The following is a 27,563-nucleotide window of genomic DNA, read 5'->3' as shown; positions in this document are numbered from 1 at the left end:
ATCCGCAAAGTTAAAGTTGCAAACTTTTGATCGGCCCGAAATGGGACTTTTCTGGAGATTTTGAGATAACTCAACAACTCAATAACTACGCGACGTTGTTTTAAATTTTCCTCCTGGGGAGGTAACGTTACTTTTACAAAACGAATATGTTACAAGTCTCTAACTCTTTTACTTTCAAAGTTAGGCCCCATCCAGTAAGGGTTTCTGGGTTGGGATTGGGGTTTATCTTCACCTAACCATGTGCTTTCGCGCCGCTGCGGGCGCGCTTGTTTCACAAGTCAAGAAAAGCACCTATCCACGAACACCGATGGGAAGGTTCGTGCGCGCGCGCGCAGTGCTGACAACAGTGTCTATGTAGCGCAGATAGTCCTGTCCCTCCAGTAACCACTTTTAAGGTCTTTTTAGCAGGGCGCAGATAGTCTTGTCCCTCCAGTAACCACTTTTCAGGTCTTTTCAGTAGGGCTGACACAAGGGCTATATGCTATAACAATGTCAATAAATTTGGTAAATTTCTAGCTTTCTGCCAGAAATAAATTTTCGGTTTTCTATAGTGTATAGGGGTTAATTAGGTTTAAACTACAGTACAGCTGTGCTTACACCTACATTCACAAGCATGCAAGCTTTGGTCCAATGAGCGGGAAACGGAGGACAAGGTCTGGTGAAGTCATAGTCACGTGACCTCAGACCCAATCAATTAGGTTCGGGTATGGTCAGCCCCTTGTCACCCGATCTTGAGGTTACGTACGACACCTCGTTTACGCTATCAATGTCTGGAAGGCTACAAATTTGTACATGCCAAATTCAGAAGATTCGTAAAGAGGTGTGCGAGATGACGATATACATACATACATAGATATAGAGGCCGCCATAAGCGATTCAAATATCACGACAGGCCCTATAGCTCAGGTGACGTACGTGGTGTGATGATCGAATATTTTAATCGGAGGCTATGATAAATGCCTCATGTTCATTTTAATTTTGTGGTTTTCACTATTAAACGAATAAAATAAAAGGATTGTGGTATAATAATACAAACAATCAAAATTCACGATCAAATTATATCAATAAACAAATATCTACTACTATGTTACTTATATTTATATGAGACAAAAATTCATTACCCCGCTACTAAATAGTCTTCATTCTCGGTGGCGTCTACTACTAAGAAAGACAAAAACTGAGATGGTCTCATGAAAGAATTTATCACAAAATTAACACAAGAGAAATAATAGGACACTGTCTAGCTGACGAGAGGAGGGAGAGTAGGAAGTTCGAGACCGCTTCAAAGGTAACATTTTCTTTATAAAACGGGAAACCATTCTCAGATGAAGTACTCGACATTACACTTCGCTATCCGAAGAAACAGGTTCGTCGCTACAGGGCTCACTTTGACTAGTTCCTGAAAAAGTACATTTAATGTAGTTAAAAATACAATTTAATACAATGTAAATGTTTCTGTTACAAAACGTAACAGACTAAATTACTAATTTAAGAATATCTAATACAGTTTACGGTACTGGCAAACATAGGAAACCTAAAACGAGTAGAGCTGAGGGGCTATTTTAAGACAGATTGCAAGACAGATTGCAAATAATGATTATGGTTCATGGTTAGCATACGATAACCATGAATCGAGATACACCTGAGATAAGATTTGAGATTGAAGTCACACAGAAAGGCGTGTAACTTATTTATGCTTATTTATGCCCTACGTAACCCCTAGCAATTCCCTATATTGCTGATGACTATCAGAATGAGGATATTTGGTAAACCTCTTCTCACAATGGAGGAAATTATCAACAGCAAAATCAACCACATCATAAAATTTGTGGAACAAACAGTCAAAAAGATTAGAAAAGGAAGCTCCCTTTGGGTAACCTTCAAGGATTTAACATCAGAAAATAACCTATCCCAGGATATAAATTAATAGAAGCACTAATTCCAGGAGATGACATTGCTCGGAAGTCCCTTGTCTGCCCACTGAACTACTACAATGGAAGTGGGTTTGCTCTGAGACAGGTAGTGACAGCTTCAAGACTGCAGAGGTCTGTTGCGTTGATATTTATATTATTTTATGATTTCGCATATACTTTGAGAGTCCTGGCATGTAGCTAGCAGGAGTTGCATTCTATGGGCACGGTGACAAGACCTCCCTCTTTAAGTAGGAGGCCAGAAACCGTTGACCAGAACAGAGAGGGAGAGAGAGAGAGAGAGAGAGAGAGAGAGAGAGTGTGGGACACGAACTCAATTGCAAAATAGGTCTGGTCTCACACTACAGCTAGCAGGGTTTAATCGTAATTATCGATCACTAAGAATATTCTAGTTTGAGTGTAAAAAACCGTTAGATTGGAGTGTAAGTTTAAGTGGTAGTAATAGATTTGGATGGTTTGCGGAGTAAGGCGGGTGCATGAGTTTAAAGGTATTTGTAGTTGAGATTGCGCCACGAGATACCACGTGGGTTGCCATGTGGTATCACGTGACGCACTGCTCTTTGGTGATCGACTGCCCCACTACAATGAGTTCTTCTAGTAGCAATTCACGGTAAGGTTATAAAATTACCGCTCCCAAGAACAGTGTAGCGTGGCTTTCCAGTCATTAGTATTGGTTTATTGATTGAATAGTAATGTATAGTAGTGTTGAAGGTATTTAATACTTTCAACACTACTATATAACAAATAATTTGAGATCATGAATACGATGTAGTTACATTGAAACGTCGAGTAAACTTCTTTTCCCTAATAAGAGTATTTTTCATTGTCGCATTAAACGGGATAAATATAATTTTACACAGAATACATAGTTTAGATTAGTATTATTAAAGATGTTGATCAGTCCAAACGTCCGGTGCAGAGGAGAGGACGGATTTTAAAATCCAGGGAGGCCGAGGGGTGGTCTGAAAATCCTAGATTTTATAAGGCATTAGGGTTGCCAGCCGATATTATCGGCCGATAATTATCGGCGATAATTCTCCAAAAATCGTTATCGATTATCGCGATAATTTTCGAGACTTATCGCGATAATCGACCACCTTTTATTAGGGGAAAATGGCACAGATTTTCAAGTTTGTTTTTTTGTTTGTAGAGTAAAACCCTAGTGCTAGCATAATTTACAGTGTAATGGTATGCTGACGTGCTGTGTAGTGTGTATTGTGTATGAATTTGTGGCAATGAAAATTTAAATGTTGCACTGTCGCATCTAAGTAAGTAGGTGGATTGAATTTGAAGGTTGTATGCTCAGACGTAGTTATTGTTGTTTGTTGAAGCACAGAAAGGAACTCAGACTACAACAAGACAGCAAAAACCGTTGGAGCTCACTGTGCAGTATGTTGGAGTAATAACTGCAATGCAGTGAACGACGTTTTGGTTGACTTGGAGCTTGGTAATCTAAAACTGGATGCTGAAAAGACTGAGTTAGTTAAAGACATTATCAGTTCTGTGTAAAAGAGACAAATCTCGCTCGAGCAGAAGTGATTTTTCAATTTATTGATAGCTGGAAAGATAGAATCGCTACTTTCTCGATCTTTTCTTGAAGTTTATAGTCTACGTACACGATATGTTAAAAGAAAGAACCTTATAACTTCGTATCGCTGGTAACGTTCTAGAATTATCACGAAGTAACTTAAAGTCTCTGCACCAGCGGTTGTTCAAATAGTAAGAGACAAACGACGACTGGTTATCAGGACTTACAGGCCATTCGAAAACTCGGTACCAAGGATAGATACCCTTGCTCGGGAGATCGACCTATTCACAACTAACAGGCAGGAAACTGACTCTATCTAAGAAATACGCCGTTCATTATATGTCGTACCACGCCAGCAGACATTTTTGAATAAACTATGTTGTAACTTGAATGAATCTTCGTTAGATTTGCTGATTGTTGATTTTTTACATTTCATGCCATTTTGTTGCTATATAATGATGATATTACAAGGTTACATAGCATAGGAGCATAATAAGTATGCAGAGTGCAGACAAATATAACTTCAATTATCTTGCCAAATTTATCGCCGATAACCGATATTATCGCGATAATTTCGAAAAAATTATCGATTATCGCGATAAAAAGAATTGTACCGATAATGGCAACCCTATAAGGCATTCTAAGTAAATTGGGTAAATTGCCCCTTGAATGTTTCTCCAATGCGCTCTATAATATACAGTACAATGTTAAGTATGATTTATCAAAACTAATTAACCAACTTTCCTATTGTTCGCTCTTCAGTCAAAAAATGACATAGATCTGGGATACGAAAAGTTGAATATCATATCTTCAACTAATATTCATATCTGATACGGGTGTAAGGCTGTCAGAATGATGCGGCTGTCAGAATGAAGTTTTTATCAAAGATCAAATTACTTTGTTAGAAACTTGATTTTGGGCATATTAAACAGGTTTGCATATACTAAAAACACAAATAAACACTTCCATCACTGAAAGAAAGGCTAAAAATGATTTATTACTGAAATATTTGGAAACACAATTTCAAATTGCATATATATGAGGCAGTTTTGTGATCATGTTGTTAAAGTTATCCCTATAAGACCTGGTACTGGTGTATCAAACAACTCTAAAAGAATGCATTCATACCCTAAAAAAACCCTCAATAAACATGTGTTAACAAATCAAAACAGGAAATTCAAACGGCTGTCAGAATGATGGTATGGCGGCTGTCAGAATGATGATATTCTGCATTCAAAAAAAGTTGATCAAAAACATCAGAAACAACCGATACATAAAAGAATGTGTTTATTTGTGTTTTTAGTATATGCAAACCTGTTTGATATGCCCAAAATCAAGTTTCTAACAAAGTAATTTGATCTTTGATAAAAACTTCATTCTGACAGCCGCATCAATCATCATTCTGATAACCGTACACCCGTAGATAGTCAGTATATCAGAATGAAGGTTTCTAAATTGCGATTATTGACTTATACCAAAATGCCAGGAATGTTTGATTTGGGTAGAATAATGCTGCAGATATGTGTTAATAATGATAGAGGGTCTAAAAATATTCCTAGAGCCATGATGGAAAAATGGGGACAACTTTGTTTTGGAAAACTCCATTCTGACAGCCGCAGTCTTCCTTCTATGTTGTATAATTCCCCAAGAAAAGTGATTTAGTTGACAACAGAGGTGCTATTGATGTATAATTTACCTAACTGCCTTCAAGTCCAATAAACCAAAAAGTTTTTTTGTTGTAATGTAGGCCTCAAAATACAAAACTTCATTCTGACAGCCGTAGTCTAAAAAGGGGTATATTTCATGCCGATTTTTCCCCTTTTACTGGCAAATTTTAACAATTCCAAACCCCGGGAAGAAAACCTTCCCTAGTTTTTAATTATTTTGTGAAGTTTCTGGTTTAAAACAGCTGTTTTTAAAGATTTTGTGGCTTTTATAAAAACACCATCATTCTGACAGCCTTACACCCGTATGAATATTCTTGAAAAGTTGTTCGAAAACGTACGCACGAAGATAGATGACAGCCAAATTCATGATAAATGGCGAGATTTGGATACTGCGAATCGTTTTCTTACTATTAAAAATGTGTGGGAAAAACACAGCGAATGCTTCGGTAATCTCACATATTATGATATAAATATCTTTACAGATATTATATATTTTTAAATGCGTTACGTATATACCCTATATATAATGTCAATAACCAAGATGTATGAAAGCGAAATTTTATGGTCATGACAATAGAATTTCACACGTTAGTAGAATTCAATTATATCATATTTCTCTCGTGTTATAATACATCTTTTACAGGTGATAATGCAGATAGTAACTTTGACTTTGACCGTGTACAAGCTAAGTTTGTCGGCTTCGATAATTGTAAAGTACGGAATTTCCTACTAGAGGCGTTTCTAGAGCTGGGGTTCAGTGATAAAGGTAATTTAAGATTGTTCCGTAAGAAGTTAACCATGTTGTATGTTAGTTACTGCTTTTAGCACCTTATTGAACAAATCAATATGACGAATTACCTGTCAGTAGAAATATATTAATTTAAGGGAATCAATAAATTAGTTGACTGTTTTTGAGAAACTTAAACTCGTCACATTTTCTACAGGCGAGCCTTTGCACATTTGTGCTCTTTGCCCAAAGGTCACAATCAAGAAACGGCGGACGGTTATCAATGCTGCATCCGAGCAAGAACCATCAAATCTGCAGTTAATAATTGAGCGCATTTTTACGGTTAATGCTATCAATAAGTGTTATGTTTGCAGAGGTTGCTCCAAATACTGGACTGGACTTGACGCGAAGGTGGGAAATTAAACGCACAGACAGACAGACAGACAGACAGACAGACAGACAGACAGACAGACAGACAGACAGACAGACAGACAGACAGACAGACAGACAGACAGACAGACAGACAGACAGACAGACAGACAGACAGACAGAAAGACAGACAGACAAACAGACAGACAGGCAGACAGACAAACATACAAACAAACAGACAGACAGACAGACAGACAGGCAGACAAACATACAGACAGACAGACAGACAGACAGACAGACAGACAGACATACAAACAGACAGACAGACAGACAGACAGACAGACAGACAGACAGACAGACAGACAGACAGACAGACAGACAGACAGACAGACAGACAGACAAAGACACATTATGAGATTGTTGTTTAAGATTACTATTGGATCCGTTCTCCTCATCAAACTTTATCATCATACGGTAAATAAATTTCAGGTAAAGGGTGTGAAAAGTGCCATTGTTTCAAAAGGATTCTTCAGACACAGTAAGATAATAATGTATTAATTACTTGTTTGTACAGTGAATATTGCAGAATTATATTGTATTTCTTGAAGTGGGTTGATTCATCCATCCCTCACCAGCAGTAACAAATAAATGGTACTCAACATTTACTAATTTTCGATCGACTTATATGACTTTCATCAGTATCATTTCCTCGTCAGCCATATTATTCGGTATACTGATTACTCCGTCGTCACTAATGAGTCGGGTACGGGTAGGGTAGAGCTGCTGAGAGGTGTTTCTTAGTTAGTACAGGCGGGGGTACAGCTGCTGAGAAGTGCTTCTTAGTTAGTACAAGTGGGGGTACAGCTGCTGAGAGGTGTTTCTTAGTTAGTACAGGTGGGGGTACAGCTGCTGAGAGGTGTTTCTTAGTTAGTACAGGTGGGGGTACAGCTGCTGAGAGGTGTTTCTTAGTTAGTACAGGTGGGGGTACAGCTGCTGAGAGGTGTATCTTAGTTAGTACAGGTGGGGGTACAGCTGCTGAGAGGTGTTTCTTAGTTAGTACAGGTGAGGGTACAGCTGCTGAGAGGTGTTTCTTAGTTAGTACAGGTGGGGGTACAGTCTAATGAGCGGTAATAGTGGGTCTAGGACTTCACCATATGATCATGCGAGTATATATGGTTATTCCTATCACGCTTAGTGTTTACACTGATTCCCACACACTTGAACTCAGTATTCCTTGGACACTCAAAGTTTTATAGAAACAAACAGCTGCTGAGAGGTGTTTATTAGTTAGTACAGGTGAGGGTACAGCTGCTGAGAGGTGTTTCTTAGTTAGTACAGGCGGGGGTACAGCTGCTGAGAGGTGTTTCTTAGTTAGTACAAGTGGGGGTACAGCTGCTGAGAGGTGTATCTTAGTTAGTACAGGTGAGGGTACAGCTGCTGAGAGGTGTTTCTTAGTTAGTACAGGCGGGGGTACAGCTGCTGAGAGGTGTTTCTTAGTTAGTACAGGTGGGGGTACAGCTGCTGAGAGGTGTTTCTTAGTTAGTACAGGCGGGGGTACAGCTGCTGAGAGGTGTTTCTTAGTTAGTACAGGTGGGGGTACAGCTGCTGAGAGGTGTTTCTTAGTTAGTACAAGTGGGGGTACAGCTGCTGAGAGGTGTTTCTTAGTTAGTACAGGCGGGGGTACAGCTGCTTAGAGGTGTTTCTTAGTTAGTACAGGTGAGGGTACAGCTGCTGAGAGGTGTTTCTTAGTTAGTACAGGTGGGGGTACAGTCTAATGAGCGGTAATAGTGGGTCTAGGACTTCACCATATGATCATGCGAGTATATATGGTTATTCCTATCACGCTTAGTGTTTACACTGATTCCCACACACTTGAACTCAGTATTCCTTGGACACTCAAAGTTTTATAGAAACAAAACAAAAATTTGAAGGAGACTTGGATAGAAGTAAAATGTCTCCAATTCGTCTCAAACCAATGTTTAACTTCAACTGCAAGTGTTCTGTAAACTGTTAATTTAACCCGATTGTTATCAACTAAAATATGGCCATTCTTTCTAAATTGGTAATGTTTTCATTAGGCTTCGTCCGATTTGTTCAATAAGATCAAATGCAATAGCCAGCTCCCCAGTATAACTGTATAATAAGGGTTAAAACTGTGTTTAAAACGCAAATCCCTAAACTGTTCCGAACCTCAAGATCAGAGTGGCTGGTATTCTTAACTAAAGTAAAGAGCCGAATAAAATTCCGATTTAAAGTTTCACTAGTAATCACAGCCCCTAACCTTAGATTTTGGCTCGAAATATCTCAGGAATGCACATAAGTACTTCTACAATAAAATTCAAAGAATCAAAAAAAAATTCCTAAAAATAATTAATCATAACTTTTTGAAATTATTTTGCGAACTGCAATAGCGTAGAGTTTAGTTGGGTTTCAAGTTTTGTCGAGATGGCTATGTGGTCGTAATCCTATTATTATTATTATCGCAATTTGAAAGTAGAATAACTGTTTTGTTTTAGCTGCAAATTCCGGTGCAGCTATGCGCCTTGGAACATCGTTGAGCTCAATTCAAGATCCGGCACAAGTGGGAGGAGAAGCTTCAACAGATTTTATCAGGGTAATAATCTTGAATCTTTTCACAAATCACATCACGCTCACAATCAGTAACCACTCACTATAATTTCACACACATTGTGTATACACCATCTATGAAATAGTATGATTATAAAGTTTCAATCATCAATCGAAGATACATTTAATCCATTTAATTTGAATAATGCAAACGAATTAATCATAAACTTAACTGCAGACGCAGCTGCTAGAGCGGTCCAGAGAAGGGACCATGCAAACTCTGTCAAGTTCAGAGTTAACACCGGTGAGTCTGACGAAAAGTGTAGGTTTGCGGGTTGGTTGGTGCTTAAACACACCTTCCCACGAAACAAGGATTTATAATTAATCAATTGATCAAGCCTAACTTTAATATTAGAACTACATTATTCGTTTAATCACATATCACAGGTGCGACCGAGACAGCGACTTGAAGTAAATGCGGGCATATCCGAAGAACCAGAAATAATAATGATGCCAAGTGCCTCAAGCTACGAATCACCAGCTCCCGGAGGACCAGCTTCAGCACTGAGTACGCCTACAGGGACAGAACCCGTCATCCCCGCAATAATGGCAGACTCTTCGACAAGTCAACTCGTCTCCTTTGGAAGAGTAAGTTTTACTGCTGAAGGCAATACGTTTTGATTTAATTGGAGACTCGGAAAACACCTGTAAATGGCATTCAGACAAATCAATTGTTGTCAAACAGTCAGTCAGGGTTAAAAAATGAAAAGCACTCCCCCATAGTGTATACTTATGGATGGCCCATAGTTAATGATAATAAATGTACATTGTACCATGTCATTATACATGCGAAATTCACAAAATGTTGTATATGATATGATATGCGGCGCGCGCCGTATCAAAATGTTGCCAGAATATGCTTACTACCAAGAAAATGTTATTTTCGAGCTATTTTATGCTAGTATATGTAGATGAATTCAGTAATGAGACCGTTTGTTGCAAATTTTTAAAATTTATCTAATGAGCGAATTATTGACCTTATTCGAGTTATTGACCTTATTCTAATTACAGATCTAATTACAGATATGGCTAAGTTTTGGGATCATATCTAGAGTCTGCAGATATTCAATGTCCCCCAGTTCATGTGACAAGTGAATCAGTGATACTAACAAGTAACACCTCTATAAAGCCTTTTTTCCTCAGGACATTCAGGATAGAGAACTGAAGAAGCTAAGAGTAAGGGACAACCTTGGCGTTAGAGTTCATACTAACATAGGTAAGATGATATATTTACCCCTACAGACATCATATTCATGTAAAATCGCTAATCATCATGCCAAATATACCGCGCATGTAGTAGTAGTAAATGGTCGGCATGAGCCTTAATAGAATTTGACATAATTTATATAAAGTTAATCATATATATATTCAAGGGCTATTCAACCGGTCATTTCTACTTGTACAGGGTGAGCCAAAAGTCAGTACCCATACGTTGGCCTTAATAGCTCCGCCGTGTTTTATATTTGAGAGCTGTTGCTTTGCAGATGGCATACTATATTCGACAATACAAATAAATTATGATTGATCGTTCACATTAAATTAAGATATCATTTATCTACGCTAAAAATTCAATAATCTGTATTACATTAAAACATAGATTCTCCTATTTTTCCTCTTAAGGTAATTTTTAATTATCAAAAGCATAGTGATATTAGTTAGTAGTTAAAGTAAATAATATTTAGAAACTTTCATGGCGGTAGAAATCGAAGTATTTCTACTGCGATGAGCAGGAAATTGCGTAAATATTTGTTTAGATAAGCCTACGTGTGGCAGTGAAAAATTTTTAAATGTGCAGTGACTGACTCTTATATCCTTTATCACAGTTCTTTTGATTCGACTGTGCTAACATTAAATTTATAATCAAGCTCTTATTCTTACATAACAGCTGTTATATTTTGTTCGTATTTGATAACAAGTTGTTTTCTTTTCAGTCTATGAAACTTTTTCAGCGTTAAATAATATCGTATAACGTTGTCCTTAAGCGAATCAAAGAAAGTGTTGGGGGGGGGGGGGGGGGGGGGGGCCAAACATATTAAAGTATATTAAAATGTAGGATTTTTCCCGATTTTGACCCGGGGATATATACTTTAATATACTTTAATATACTTTAATATATCCCTATCTCCTTGGAGGCCTACATCAAAAATTGTTGTCCAAAATAAGCTTGAAATGCAATTCTTAATCGATTCCAAAAAGTTCTTGAAAAAATATTGAAAACTGATGGAGTTATTTCAATTTTAGGTCATTTTGGCTAGTATTCCGAACCGAGATATTATGTGCAATTTTCCCAATTTTGTTCATGGAGGTATTTTTACTTAGTATCCACTATATTCAACAAACACTGAGTTATATCTTTCACATAGAGTTAGTCTCAAAATATTGAAATTTTATCGAATTTGGGCAAAAGCGAATTTGGGCTAAAGCGTATGCCCAAATATGGGCATATTTTTTAAAGCTCATAGCTCAGCCAATTTTTGACCAATCTGGATGGAAATTCATGTACTAGTCCTAAAACAGGCTTAACTTGCGAATCTGAGTGAAAAATATAGTTCATCATGTAAATCTTAACGAAGAATATAAATCTTCTAATTGTAGGTATATTAAAGTATATTAAAATGTAGGATTTTTTCCGATTTTGACCCGGGGATATACTTTAATATACTTTAATATGGTTGCCCCCCCCCCCCCCCAGTGTTATTCTGTTAAGGGTACGGTTAAGTAGTTCATCACGATATTTCATTCATCGCGTTTTTAATTTGTGGACAACCTTTTATAATATACATATCATAACTGTCTTAAGTCAGAGAAGCTACAATCTGTGATACGTTATCTTCTGAGCTTACTTTCAAAATACCGTGTATTTCCAGGGCTCATATAATACAACAGTGACTGGGCTTGAAAAGTTAGATAAATACAGCGCGAGATAAGAGTAATACGATGTATCACCAGTAGATAACACTATATAATATCCGTAATGCAGCAGCTTAACTTCACGGTTATTTCAGATCAGTTTATGGTAACAGCAAAAGAGCACAGTCCTTGTATCTGGAATATGTTGTACGACGTATGCGCAATCAGATCAAAAGTGACGAAGCTTAAACAGATAAGAGATCGGGAGAGGTTGAGCGAGACCTATACTGCAGTTCTCCTCTCTACCATATTATTCTTTAAACACGGCACATTGTCTGTCAGAAACGTTTATGTAAGTAACTTATCTTAAACCGCCCAAGTATTTTAATGTGGAACTTTTTTATTAATTTAAACAAGCTTATATTAACTGCCAGTATAACCGGTGCTTACGGTCACTATCACAGTTGAAATGCAAAAGTACAAACCAACCTATTATTTTCGAAAAAACGCATTACATTGTCGAATTTCGTGAGAAAGTTTGCTCCCTCAGTCCAAACAGACCGCAATATCATTGCTCCGATTGCACTGTTAACACTAATAAGCTTATAGTATAACATCTTGACAACTTCGCAACAGGAGACCATAAAAAACGAAGCCTACCAAAATGTGGTGATCATAGAAGCGAAAAAAGACATGAGTAATTTGAGGAGTGACACTTCTAAAAGCTCATTAAAGCTTCCAAAAGGGGGACTTAGTAACTCTGGTAAGATACTGAAAAGTTCTCCATAATCAACAACATAGAACTACTACCTTACACTTAATAAAGTTTCTAATATATTTTTAACCAAGAAAGAAACTAAAACGTCTAATTATAAATCTCAGAGGCAGTGATGAAGGTTGTTAGTTGTAACGAGGCATCACTGATAGAAGAATTTTCGCTCGAAGCACCAACATTATGGAATCTAATTTTATCGATAGCAACTCCTGAAGAAACTAGATTTCAATCCGAGGAGTATAAAGAATCTTTGAAGTCCGTCGGTGTGCACAATGCTTACTTCATTATGAATCACTTGATCAAACTCCAAGGAGGAAACATTCTTTCTGCACGGGCAGCAATGGTCGGGATTTTTCTTGAGACCCAAGGTTTGACATGAACGTTCTACTTTATTTTGCAACAATATGAGTTAAAGCTATTATATAGGCCACTGTTATAATCCTTACAATATTCAACATAATACCCCGTATCTAAACTAGCCGCCAAAAAATATAGCAAACTCAGCGACTTTTTAAAATTGTACTATTTTGTTACATTCTTAAAGAATTGAACAACAATTAGCATATTTTCTATTTACAGGAGCCTCCAACCTCGCTATTGACTGTCTTAGTAAAGAAGGTATATGTATTGGATCTTCTTCAGTGTGGAATGCTTTGGATGCTGCAGGCAAAAACTTCGATCAATTGATCAAAGTGCTGATGGAGTGTGTTGACAGTAAAAAGGACGCTAAAACCAAGGAGGTAACATTTTGTAAACATTTCCTAAGATGTAGGAAAAAGTTATGTAGTGAAACTTCAAATCACGAACCGTATTTGTACCGTACTAAATTATTACGTACCATTTAATATGGCGTACCAACCGATGTCCTAAACGGGATACAAATTACAGTAAGTGCCAGATATGTCTGTTGTTACAGTATTATTGATATAGCAGTTGATAAAACAGACGGAAGTTCGGGATTCTACTTTAGGGGTCGTTCACATTGCATATTCGGGGGGGGGGGGGGGGGGGGGGGGGGGGGGGGTCCAACTACAATTTTGTACACTAATTTAGCGTAAATTTGCCAAAAATCTAATGGCCATCTACATTAATGGTCATAAAAATGTACAAAAAATCGGAAATCCCTGGAAACTGAACAGGAAAAACAGGAAAAAACATATTTTGTACATTTTTGTACATGTACATTTTTGTACATGTACATTTGGCTAAAATCTGGTGGCCAAACAGGAAAAAACATATTTTGTACATTTTTATACATGTACAATCTGGTGGCCATGTACAAAAATGTAGTTGGACCCCCTTGCATATTACGTAATCAATATTTTAGCAATTTTTACCCCCTCCCCCCTTCCGTAATCAACCATAATCAAGACCCCTCTCCCTTTTTACTTTAATATACCAGGTTTTAGGAATTTAAGTACTTTTCAAATTCAGCTGGCGAATTTACCTAAATTCTTCCTAACGGAGGGCTCTAAGACAGTTGTGTTGGCAGTAAATAAGACGGGAGGTTTATGCCTGATGAAGGGTGGCGAACAGAGGAGTGACATCTACAAATGGATAAATATTGCCTGGAAGTTCATAGGTTAGATAAGTCATAGTAAATAATTTCACTGTGTAACCTAATCAGTACGGTAAATAAAGCGATACTTCAATTCAAACTCAACGCTTATGAATGATATTACTATATTATTTTAGGAGACAACTACGATGAAGTTGTGAAAGCTACCCACGCAGGGCTCAACAGTAGAGACAAGACTCTGCATATGTTTCATTGTTTTGCCAAGTTGCTAGAGGTCTTGCCTGACAGCACGGCAAAAACTGTGCCAATAATGCCGATTACACAGTTGCAGCCTTCAGATATCTTAGCAAATCAGGAACATTTCAAGACACTGAAGGCTTCATTTGTGGTCGTTATCCTGAGAGTAGCGACTAAGAGGATCGTCCAACTGCAGAAATATGCGAAATACATTACCAAGCATATCGATCATAAGTATTCCTGAAGTGCTCCAACATGCATCAGTAACGGTAATTAAATAAGTTGTCTGTCGTGTTTTTCACTCTGATATTTTAGTAGTCATGTGTGTCATGCAGTAGATATCATTTTAACGATGGCCTGGTATACGATAAAATTATAACTGGAATATTATATGTTTATTTGGGGACCAGCTTTTGGTACACTGGTTAATAATAACTATAATAATGAAGTAATGCATCTTCTTAAACAATAATCTCAGAATGTTTGTGTCTGTCTGTCTGTGTGTGCGCGTGTAATTTCCGAGCGGCTTAATCAAGAAAACGGTAATAGTTATGGGACTGGTTTTTTTGGTATAGTTTCGACAAAACCCTGTAGTTTGTACCACAAATTTTGCCAAATAGGTACCACTGGGCTGCTATAACAAATGGGAGCAGAAGACGGCAGAAATGATTCAAATTCTTAGAGATATTTATCCGCAATGGATCCCCAAGGAGCACCTAAAGAAGAGCGAAGATAAGGTATGTTAAAATAACTGAAAAATGTAATACTAATATATTATAAGGGACAGTATTATACCAAAATTGCATGTAGCTGTTCGATTTAAAATATGTCCATTAGGATCATCAAATTCTTATTAATTAATATTAGTAGCCAGTTATTGGTAAATATTAGCCTTCTGCCCTTTTATGTAGCTAACTAAATGTGGTTCCAATCATGCTAGTCATACGTACACGATGCACTACGTGCTTCAACGCTTTCCTCCACATTATTGCTATATAACTTTAACTGAATTAAAAAACCGATTCACCAGCTGCGGTCCCCGAATTACCGCAAACCCCTATTTACAGCGGCTTTTTTTCCCTGGAACGATGAACCGGGGCTGAGTATTACTGTAAAATTTTAGATTTAAAGTTTAATATGTTAGTCTTGTGATTAAAGATTATATCTATATGTGATTTTTGTTGTTTAGGTTTGTTAATACAATGTACTCTTTCAGATTATCATTGATGGAGACGAGGTAAACCAACTAATAAATTGCCCTGATTAACATTTGAAGTTTTATAGACCGCCCTAGATGACACTAAGACACTATATTGGGGAAATCACCATATTCACATGATAAATTATGAATTACGAGTAATATTTAGGTGATATTTAAGTAATATTAAGGTGCTTAACTTCATTTTTATTACATATATCATTTAACAACAGGATATGATTGAAGCGAAAGTATTTACATACAATTTAAAATAATGTACGGTATCTAACTGCGAATTCTTGTAATTGTTATTAAACCTGTCTTTAATTATTCGAGTATTTCATGTCATTTTTTTCAGCTAACGAAGAAAATGTATTGTAGCGCAATTGTCGCTCAGTCTCACGACGAGGACAATGTATTGAATCGATTCTTCCCCACTTGCTCTGACTGGCACGCAAAGATTTGCTATCTTGGGGTAAAAAATATGACATTTTCTTAAGAACTAATTCTAAGCTTTTTTCTATTACTTATGATTATGAGTTAACAATATGATAATCAATATATATTATTTATTGCTGCCAATAAAAATTGATTGACTTGCGATGAGGATACTATTTTCCGTCCAATACATTATATATGTATCTAGCGTACTTTTGTTTTATTAATTTAACTGTGCATTATTTTGCAGAGAGTATTACGACTTCTTCACTCTGAAGATGCTATCGCAGAGAAAGGAACGTACACAGGGAACTGTCATTTGATTAACAATAAAAGGGTAAATTCGGAACTTATCTATCCGGGTATTTATATATTACACGATGAGATGAATTATTGATAATTAGAGGCATTTATGACATATTTCATAATATCTTTACTGTTCATTAAGATGTACATAAATACAATAATGTGTTTATTGTGTTTGTCGAAATCAAAATTCCTGTAATGATTTTTTCAATTTAAAATGACATTTTATGTTCGATGATCATAAATCAATTTAACCATTTCTCACCGTAGGCTGCAACATATCGGGCAAAAGACCACAACAAGGAATGTCGAGAAATGTTTATACTGAACACAGAGGCAGTGATCGTGGGCTTCCTGAAGGAAGCTCTTCAGAGGGAGGGATTCGATTTAGAGAAGAATATTCCTCTCAGTCAGCATAAACAGCACGTGAAAAAGTTGACGTAAGACCATTTCAATATTCTTTCCGTAAAGCCAATAACATGATACAACTCTCCACATCTTACTCATGATTCAAAGAATTATTTCTGTGCGACCACCCAAGTGCAAATTAGGTAAAAAGCAAAAGGTTGCATAGTAATCATGGTAACGGTGTCGAACGTGCACGTGCAATGATCGTTGGATAGTGATTTTGATCGGTTTTGTGGTAATTACGTTGCGTTCAGTGCGAGCTACATCTTGATCGGCTGTATCTTCGGTTATGACGGATATTTTTTGACTTGATACAAACTGACTACCACACAATACTATTACCTTCCTCCATGTGTAGTGGCCAGTGACCACGGGCTTTATAGTCTTACTTATAATTCAAAGAATTGTTTCTGTCTGTACGACCGCCCACATGAAAATTATATAAGAAATAGGAGGTCGCATAGCAACCATGGCCATGGTAACGGTGTTGAACTCGCACTCGCACGTGCATGGATTTGAGAGGGGCATTTTGATTATTTATTTGTTATTACGTGGTGTTCAGTGCGAGCTATATTTTAATTGGCTTATCTTCGGTTGTGATGGATATTTGTTGACTGCTGATGCTATAAAAACTGACTACCAAAGAATACCATTAGCTTCCTCCCTGTGACCACGGGCTTTCTAGTCTATATTATAATTCAAAGAATTATTCCTGCCTGCAATCTACAATCTACATGCACGACCGCCCACGTGCAAATCAGATGAGAAAGTTGCACAGTTACCATGGTAACGAGGGTTGAACAAGCATATAAGCACAAGCACTGTATGTGCAATAATTGTTGGACCGACCGTAATTTTGATCGGTTTTGTGGTCATTACGTTGTGGTCAAAGTGTTTTACATTTAAATCGGCTGTATCTTTGGTTAACGGATACGATTAAAACTTTACTTATTTAGTTACTAGCTTCTTCCCAGTTCCCTGTTACCGCAGGCTTTTCAGTCATATTATAACGTGGCGTGCTAGAAAATAAGTCTAATAATGAGGCTAGAAGGACCGGCTTTTCTTCATAGATAAGAGAGCTAGAGGGGGCTTTTTCATTATGAGTCCATAAATTCATTTCAGCCAAAGGTTGTACTTAACTTTGAAAATTTGTGACTTAGTTTACTCACAAATTTAAGACACAATAATATAGAAAGGACAATATATGCTTTGTATTGGTTATAAATGGTTGGCTGATGCTTTGATATGCTAGGTCGTGCATCGAAAAAATGCTGGACGAAGTTCTCGATGTCGGAGACTACGACAAACTTCTCTACAACGAAAGCTTGCAGTATTGCCCCAAGTGCCAGTTCACTGCAAAGACCATTGGAGCGCTGAATTACCACATCGGAAAAAGTCACCTTGGTGAAGCAAAGCTGGTGCGGGATACGCTTAAGGGAGACAAGAAGTTAGTAAATATGATACTCTCACTTCGTTATCTGTCAGGCTACTGGAGTAATACCGAACTGGGGAATTGTCGAAATAAGATAAAAGGGGCATTTTCATTTTACTATCCCCGAAAAATCGATACTGCCGGCTATAATTTTATCTAGTCTAATTCATTATCCAAAAGCAACATGATTTTTAGGTTCAACTACCAACGATTGGTTCTTTTCTCTGGTCTAGTTTTCATGACATTTGAAGATGCTATAAAAGAAGGTAATCTTTAGAAATACTGTGGACTCTTTTCATTTATGTATTGTTGTAGAGAAATCTTAGTCAAAAACAGTAACGAACGATCCTGATTCCTTGTGGCTAAATTGAAAAACATCGAAATTTTAAAATTTTAAAATTATTTTTTTCTTTGCTGCTCAGGAGACGGTGACCGTATAATTCTGCTGTGGCGGTTTTTGGTGTCGTTTTTCAGACAGCAGAACAGCAGTCGGTATGCATTTGCAGGCATTCAGCTCCTCATTGGTATCCAAAGCCTCGTTACAGAGAGAGAAGCCATTAAGATCATTTGGAACCGCACTACAGGTATTACCTTGCAAGGTAGAATTTGGACATTGGCCGAAGGTGATGTATAATATTAAGGAAAGCGTGAATCGAAAATTATGAAGGTACTTGTAACTTGTAAGGATGATTCGTGTAAATAGTATTTCACCCGGACTGCGTTTTACTTTTTTATGATTGACTGGACGACCACTTCAGGATTACGTGACCAAAGAGGTTGCAGGATACCAGACGATCTGTACAATGAGTTTCTGAACCTCGCTCTGGCAAAAACGCTGTCCCCTCATAAAACGACTGCTGAGGTGATAGAGAGACACAGCAAATCTATTTATTTTGCCCACCAAGTGAGGGTGGAGTACCTGAAAGAACTAAAGGATGTATATACTCCAAAACAAATAAGGATGTCGCCAGAGACAAGGACTTTGTTGCAATTTTAAAGGCGATGGAGGACACTAACTGCTTCGTCAAAGTAGAGGGACGTGAGGGATACAAGGGTTTTAAAGAAGTGCCAGAAAACATATATTTTCATAAAAACACTAAGGATCAAATCAAATGGGCTAAAAGCCATATTGACAGATTTGCGAAGCACGGCTTTTTACATACCGACAGCAACGTCCAGACCTCCAAGGAGTCCTTGGACATAGAGCTAGATCTCGACGAGAACGATGAGTTTGTTTGCAATCTGAGGTCAAGGCCCATACGGCGGACAGATGCTTAGTTTATCTATTAATAAATTGGTAAAAACACATGCCAATTCATTCAATTTGAAAGGAATTTCAACATACCGTTTAATAATTAGGCAGATAGGTTCACTTCACACTCTTCGCCACAAGTACCACCACTGTTGTCGCTGAAACATTAGTTATCAATGAATAACGTCTATCGATGCTAACTTAACTTAAATTATCAATTTTTGTGTATTGTTGTAATATTTTATCTAACGGGATTTACTTATTTGAACTAAGGATTTCATTTTCTTGTTATGATTCGAGTTTACATTTTTCACGCAAGATACCAGAGTTTTAACTTTTTATAGCAATCGCTCATAATACTTAGAATATATATAATACTTAGAATATATATATACTGTATTATATATATATGTATATTATATGTGCCATTGATAACACATATAACAACTAATAAACCATCCTGTTTGTTATCTGGATAATGCTATTTTATATGCCTATTGATAAATTTGAAATCAAACTAAGCTCTTATCAATAATTTACCTTAATTTAGCTAGAAAGATCGGATATGGCAAATGATGATTCAAATCCACACTCCAACGATGAAGTATACAGAAAAGGAATTACAATGGGTGAGTCACATTATAATATTAGCACTGTTGTTTTTTTGCATAATATTTTCGAAGGCCAATTATATAGTAGTTATGATTAGGTATGATTTGTTGCTAAAAGCTAAGACAACTAGATGTTGACAAGAATTCCTCAGAGGTATACAGGACAATAAGCGAGCTAGATAATGACATAATACCAACGGATATCCAAAAAAGTTGCATCGAAGAACTTATTGTTAAAAAAAAGAATTTATTTGCTACCCTTCCAACCGGTATGTTGATTAAAATTGCATTTATGTGCAACTAATAATTTAAATACTTAATAAATTATAAATTAATTATAACATTAAAGTTAAACCACAATTTGCAGCTCCAAATAACATGCATTTGTCTACATTTTTTCAGTAGCAAGAAACATTGTAAGGTTATTTAGAAAAATAAACGAATCTCACATTATCTTTACTACATCAAAATTGAAATGTTCTTCAAAATACGTCACAAATTTACCTTCCAGGTTCCGGAAAGAGTTTAATTTTCGTGGGAGCAGTATTAGGAGAAAAGATTGAAAATAACTGTAGTTGGACACTATTGATCGTTCCAATACTGGCGCTCATGAAAGACCATATAACAACTCTACGAAAGGTAAGAAATCCCGCTCACTATTAGCACCTTAATTTCAGCTGTTCCTTCACAGATTAAACCTGTAAATAAACACGGCCCTTATCTTAGTTGTATCTGATGGGGGTAATGCAACGTCAATTAATGTCAATTAATGTCAATTAATGTCAATTAATGTCAATTAATGTCAATGTCAGTTTTGCAAAATTTTGGAATACTGACATTAATTGACACGATATTTTTCGACCAGAGATTATGTAGTTCTACCATATTTTTAGCACTTTAGAACGTTTATATCATCAATTTATTCACTACTATCACATATGGAAATGTGAAATGTGAAAAAATTCAGATCATTAAACAATAAAACTAAAATAATACGGTTTTCCGAAATTTAATTTTCTTAAATGGGCGTGGCCATCCAAGGGCGTGGTTCTCAACATCATCAGAACTTAAAACCCACATTAAACGAAATGCCTTCATGACATTTATATTTGAATAACGAATCTTGATCTTAAACAGCTAACATTACTCATTCATACTAAAAAAGCCGATAGATATTTTACCTGTATAAGAAACCAATAAAATATGGGCGTGGCCGGTGGGGACCGAAGATGGAAGAGTTGGAAGCTGAAATTTTTTTGGTGGTCTTTGAACCTAAGGATCAACAGATAAGAACTTACTCATAATTATTCAAGGACATTTTGTTTTTTCGAACCGGTCTAACTTACATAGAATATCTTGAATATTTATCGAATAATGATAATCTCAAATTTCAAGACAAATTAATGTCAATTAATGTCAATTAATGTCAATTGATGTCAATTAATGTCAATTAATGTCAATTAATGTCAATGTCAGTTTGGGGTTTTTATGGAATACTGACATTAATTGACGTTGCATCACCCATTATCTGATAAACGTAAAAACTTTTCTCAAATTTTAGCTACATAAAAGTTTTTAATTTGATAAAACTCACTCATTAAAAATTCAACAGTTTAAGATCGAAGTGTTCAACTTACAAGAATTAATTGATGATGGAGACGAGGAGCAGCTTAACGCAATGAGCGATGAATCTAGGGTGATGATATCACTACCAGAAACATTGTTTAACGAAAAAGGAAAAAGTAAGTCATTAATTATGAATATAAGTAGGAGGCTGTATAGTGTATATATGAAATAAGGTTGCATGTTGTAGTACGAGATCCTTCAATTATATTAAATTTCACTTCAGCTACTGTTTGATACAATTTTAATTTAAATGGCGTTAAATTTCAGAACTTTTTAAAGACATTGCTAAAGACATCAAGTACATCGTGATAGATGAGGTGATATTCTGATTAAGCTCATAAACATAACTAGTACATAAAAATATAAACCCTTACCAATCATTTTTATATAATATTATTATATTGTAGATACCAAAAGATTGTTATTTGTTAAAGAGTCAGATAATGATTTTGGCATATTCCCTGTGATCGGGGATTTCTAGTAGACATAATACTATATACAATGTGTAAAAGACAATATATTTTAGAACTAAATTAGTAAATTGACACCTTCTTCTTAAGGTGCACCTACTCCAATTTTGGGGTGATCTCGACGGTAAAAACAACGCTGCGTTCAGAGAAACTTTCACACGCCTGAGAGAGTTGTTTGTCCACTGCAAGGCAAGAATAACCCTATTTAGTTTCAATGATAATTAATAATAACGAGATACCCAAGTAAAGTGCACTGTTTCACATTTTAGGGGAGCAATGAGCATGTCCAGTATCTTTCGTGTAATATAAGTAATACGACTGAATCTCTGCTTTTGTGTGTTTAAGGGGGGGGGCCAATGGATATTTTTTTGTGAAACTTGATTTCGAGATAGCAGTTGACCAACAAACTAGGACCAGTGACCGAACTTTTGAGGGGGTCCCGGACCCTAACCGCCAAACGGTGCCTGCGGGGCAGCCACGCCCATATTTGGTCCAAATTAGGCCCAATTTAGCCAAATACCCTGAACATGCCCAAAACCCAAATTTTAGGTGCTCTACTTGTAGCTAGTGGTCTCCTGAACTCGTATATGAAATTTCATCAAGATTGGACAAAAAATGACTGAGTTATGAGCCAAAAACCATATGCCCATATTTGGGCATACGCACCAAATTTGGTAGATTTCGTCCCATAAATTGGTCAAATATCAATATTTTTCACTGAAACTTACTTTATATGAAAGGTAAGCCTAAACTACATATTCTCTGTAAGTTATAGCTTTATATCTGTTTAAATGTGGATACTAAGGCGAAAAGACCACAAAAAATGAACTAAATTGCCCATATCTTGGTTCGCGATATTCGCGGAATTGATCTCATTAAAATTGTAACAACTCGATCAGTTTTCAAAATTTTTCCATGAAATTTTCGGAATCGACTCGAAATCGCATTTCCACCTTAGTTTGAGAACAGATTTTTGATTTAGGCCTCCAAAAAAAATTGGCGGCCAAATTCCAAACTTTTCCCGGAGAAATTCAGAATTTGGCCGCCAAATTTTTTTTGAGGCCTTAATCAAAAATCTGTTCTCAAACTAAGGTGGAAATGCGATTTCGAGTCGATTCCGAAAATTTCATGGAAAAATTTTGAAAACTGATCGAGTTGTTACAATTTTAATGAGATCAATTCCGCGAATATCGCGAACCAAGATATGGGCAATTTAGTTCATTTTTTGTGGTCTTTTCGCCTTAGTATCCACATTTAAACAGATATAAAGCTATAACTTACAGAGAATATGTAGTTTAGGCTTACCTTTCATATAAAGTAAGTTTCAGTGAAAAATATTGATATTTGACCAATTTATGGGACGAAATCTACCAAATTTGGTGCGTATGCCCAAATATGGGCATATGGTTTTTGGCTCATAACTCAGTCATTTTTTGTCCAATCTTGATGAAATTTCATATACGACTTCAAGAGGCCACTAGCTACAAGTAGAGCACCTAAAATTTGGGTTTTGGGCATGTTCAGAGTATTTGGCTAAATTGGGCCTAATTTGGACCAAATATGGGCGTGGCTGCCGCGCGGGCACCGTTTGGCGGTTGGGGTCCGGGACCCCCTCAAAAGTTCGGTCACTGGTCTTAGTTTGTTGGTCAACTGCTATCTCGAAATCAAGTTTCACAAAAAAATATCCATTGGCCCCCCCCCCCCTTAAAGAACTAATAGTAATAAAAAATCAACATTTCAGAAACAGCCGATTTTGATAAACCTGACGGCAACATTAACATCGAAAGTCGTCAAAAAGGTGATGCGACATTTAGGAATCTGCAAAAGCGACACCTATATGTTACATCATAGCCCGCTGAACAAAAATACACATATCACCATTATGGATAATGGTGGTAAAGATTTTAATCTGTTAGGAGCACTGAAAAATGTCGTTGAAGAGCTTACTGACGAGCAAAACCCAAAGCGAGTCATTATATTTTGCAGAACTTTACAAGACTGCGGAATTATTTACCGCGATATTTCACACAGCAGTTTCAAAGCTATCTTGACACCCTTAACACGGGTAAGTAAGTATTAAAATATTCAATCATCCAGTCAAGTTTAACACTGGTTGAGAGACGAAAGGCTTACAATTTGGAAGATTTTACAAAACCTGTTCTATACTGATATCACAACCTAAACTAAAGCTAAGTCTAACTCCATCTTATATATTGCGGGAGAAGTTAAAATGAAGTCTCCTCTCACCACTTGTCATCTAAGATCATTTATAATTGCTTTCACGAGTGACTATAAAATTTTAGGCTAACATCGATATATAATTTGTAGGTGATAACAGCAGAATCAAGCAGAGAATCAAAAGAAGAAATGTTTGCTGATATGCAAGACCAAAATGGGAAAATCAAAATCATTATCGCAACCAGTGCTATAAGTATGGGCGTAAATATCAGAGGTAACCTAAAGAATTATAAGAGTTAATCAGTTTTAGACTTTAGAGTATTACAATTGTCAAATAGCAATACCTATTTATATATATGAATAAGTGGCCATGACGCACGAGTATCTGAACGTGTACTGTATTATAGTCTAAAATATTCCAAAGATTAAGCTGAGGAGATAATATATGATCGATATTATATTATATTAAAAATGATACAGGTGGACTTCAGTGTATGTAGAGCTAGAGAGATACCGAACATTTATTTTTTAACGTGATGAAACCATTTTATGTGTTCAAACTAATTCTCATGTCCAGGTGCACGGTACGTGATCCAACTGGGAATGCCCACTTCTTTTGAGGAATTTATACAGAAGATCGGTAAGTCGTTCAATTATTAGTTAACCAGGAATACTACATTCCGGTATCTGGTTATCGAGAATTATATGTTCGTCAAAAGGCTTCAAAAGCAGCTGGGTACAAATCTATTTATATACTCCTAATTGTAAATCTGTGGGCAGATTTTTTCACGTAAAACTTGTACACACTTAATATTGTTTCCGGAATGAATACGTCATAGATTGGTCTGGGTATTTGAATGAGAATTGCCGGGGATTAGAGATCGACAGAAAGACCACGGTCCACGTGGTATGTACATCGCATGCATTATACTGCAACGAATGAACTAGACAGCAAGGTTAATGATTCTGAGTTACACACTGTGTAACACAGCAGCTGATAAGGCATGTAATGTGTAGTACAAGCAGTGAATTAAAATTGTTGGGACTGAGTTGTCGGGGAGAATGGAGATAGCTAAATGGTTATAGCACCTGTCTGGTTTTCAGGAGGTCGTGGGTACAATTCCCGCTCTCGGCACATCTCGTCATCTCACCACGACTTTTCACGAAAACGTACTACTTTACTGCCTTGATTCAGTTAGCTACATGATAATGGATCATGATGGCCGCCAAAGTATTGAATACATTTATTTTCAGGCCGGTGTGGAAGAGAGGGTGAAATGGGGTTTTCTATCTTAAATCCGTATTATAAGTCAGCACACCCAAACACAGAAAAAGAATTTAAGGAGTTTTGCCTTTCGCAAAACATATGATGTATCCATGAATACATTTCAAAGTATTTTCCTGGTAAGTCGATTTCTCAACCATACCAAAACCATTCGATTTCTCAACCATACCAAAACCATACTCTCGGATAGTCAGACTCACGATACATCAATTCAAATGATGATGTATAGTGTATAATATAAAATTAAAATTGTCATAATATGATAGCACTTAGTGAAATTTTAATGAACTTTTCTATTTGACTCAATAACTGGATATAAAGAATAATCATATCCCCCCCATCAATTGCAGGATATGTGAACACAGAGCCAGGGCAGTGCATTAGTTGCTCCAATTGCAGTCCTGTTAATATCTCAAACCACTTCATCAGAACACTCTTGCACCATGTTCCAGAGGAAATTACATCGAAAAAGGTTGTTCTTGAGGAGTACAGAGAGGTGTCAACAGAGTGCACAAGCGAATTTAAAGAAGAACTCCAATTATTGGCCCAACGCCACCTACACAGAGAATTTGGCTATGCACCAATAATTGGGCATCCAACATTGTCGTTCAAAGAGATCGACGCTGTTTGTGATAGGTTGAGCAGTATTCGAAGAGAGGAAGACTTGGCAGATCTGGTTATTGACCGGGATATAAGGAAGGATATACTAAGTTTAGTATATGACTTTTTTAGGGACATTCCAGAGTACAGTGGGGACTTTATGAAAAATGACACCGAACGGAGCGAAGTTTATGATTTCATTGTGGATGACACCACCGAACATGAAGGTCATATTAATACAGATGACAAGCGATTATGTTAACGAAATTTGCGCATTAGATCCTCAGTGATAATTGTGACACTGTTAACATATTACCACCCGATAATGATTTATGTGACTGGTGCGGGTGCTAGCAGTGTTGTTTGATCCATAGTACGTAATATAAGGGGTTTAAGCTGGTATATCATTATTTGTTCAATTTCACACATGTTCAGATATCATCAAGATTATGTAACAAAGTAAACTTGTTTGTGCCTTCTGTGTTTTAATTCCTTAAGACTATATGATATAATAACAATTCCTAGCACTTCCAGGCCATCAAATATACCTAATTAAAATAAGAACAAGGTTATTAAAATACAACGTACCATGCTTTCTGTTTACAGGACTCAGGAGAGTGTTTGGTCTTTTCTACCTGGTGTTTTCTACCTGGCACACGTTCCTTCAAAGTTTGGCTCTTTTAACACCAACTCACTGACAGAAGAAATAACATATTATTATTAAGAAACTGTTTACACCATTAAAATATTCAAACCCCCTAAAAGAAATCAAGTCATCCTAAAATGGTGATCAGTACAGATCAAGACAGCTAGAATTAAAATTTGTTTCTCCAAGCAACTCTATCATCGGCTAATATCTTAAGCTTATTAAGATCATTCAAAGAGTTAAGTTTTAAACCTCTACGGGTCAAATCATTCACAATAATCTTGAACAAATTCTTTCTTCTTTTTTCTCCAACAGGAGCGAGGAAAACATGGGTAAATTCTGTTTTCTCTGTGTTAATGAACAGGTTAAACTCCTTGAAGACTTCCTTAGCTATTGGTAGGATAGCTTCTCAGGATTCTGTTTCCACGTTCATGAGGTTACAATCATCTGAATACGCTGACTCCAGTGGCATACCTTCTTTTGAAATAGGGGGATTGGGTATGTGTGGAGGAGACTCTGCTAGTCGATGGCGTAGTTCTATAAGAGCTCCTGCTAGGACAAGAGTGAAAAGCTTGCCGGAGAGACTGTCACCTTGAAAGGACCCAAGAAGAAGTAACTGCGATATATTCGTTCTGTTACGACAAAACTAATATGTACAGCGTATTCATTGTACTACTGTTCAATCAATAAGATATTTTATTCGGTAAGATAATCAAACATCAAACTTCATCGGTGAATTTCTATCGACACACTAGCCAGTTTTTTCTTTACAAAATTAAATTAACTTACCACAGGATGTTCGGACCAAAATAAGTGCCAGCAGGAAGAACATGGTCATTGTGTAGGTGGATAATTATGGACATATTGTAGCTGAAACTGATA

At 36.6% G+C, this 27,563-nt stretch overlaps 1 long non-coding RNA gene across 3 annotated transcripts; it reads right to left on the bottom strand.

Moving 5' to 3' along the window:
• Window positions 1–1,021: 1,021 nt before the first annotated feature.
• Window positions 1,022–27,563, bottom strand: LOC134825096 (uncharacterized). 3 transcript variants are annotated; one of them, XR_010161488.1, is made up of 5 exons: window positions 27,471–27,563; window positions 26,934–27,297; window positions 26,624–26,729; window positions 19,359–19,423; window positions 1,022–1,399 (listed from the first exon to the last, which is right to left on the bottom strand). It is a non-coding gene; the product is annotated as an uncharacterized LOC134825096 (long non-coding RNA). The 3 variants fall into 3 exon arrangements; XR_010161487.1 differs by having other exon boundaries at window positions 26,624–27,297; XR_010161489.1 differs by lacking the exon at window positions 19,359–19,423 and having other exon boundaries at window positions 26,624–27,297.

Source organism: Bolinopsis microptera, chromosome 13 (assembly GCF_026151205.1).
Source record: "Bolinopsis microptera isolate Bmic1 chromosome 13, MBARI_Bmic_1.0, whole genome shotgun sequence".
Taxonomy (NCBI): domain Eukaryota; kingdom Metazoa; phylum Ctenophora; class Tentaculata; order Lobata; family Bolinopsidae; genus Bolinopsis; species Bolinopsis microptera.
This window is presented reverse-complemented; position numbering and strand designations above follow the sequence as displayed.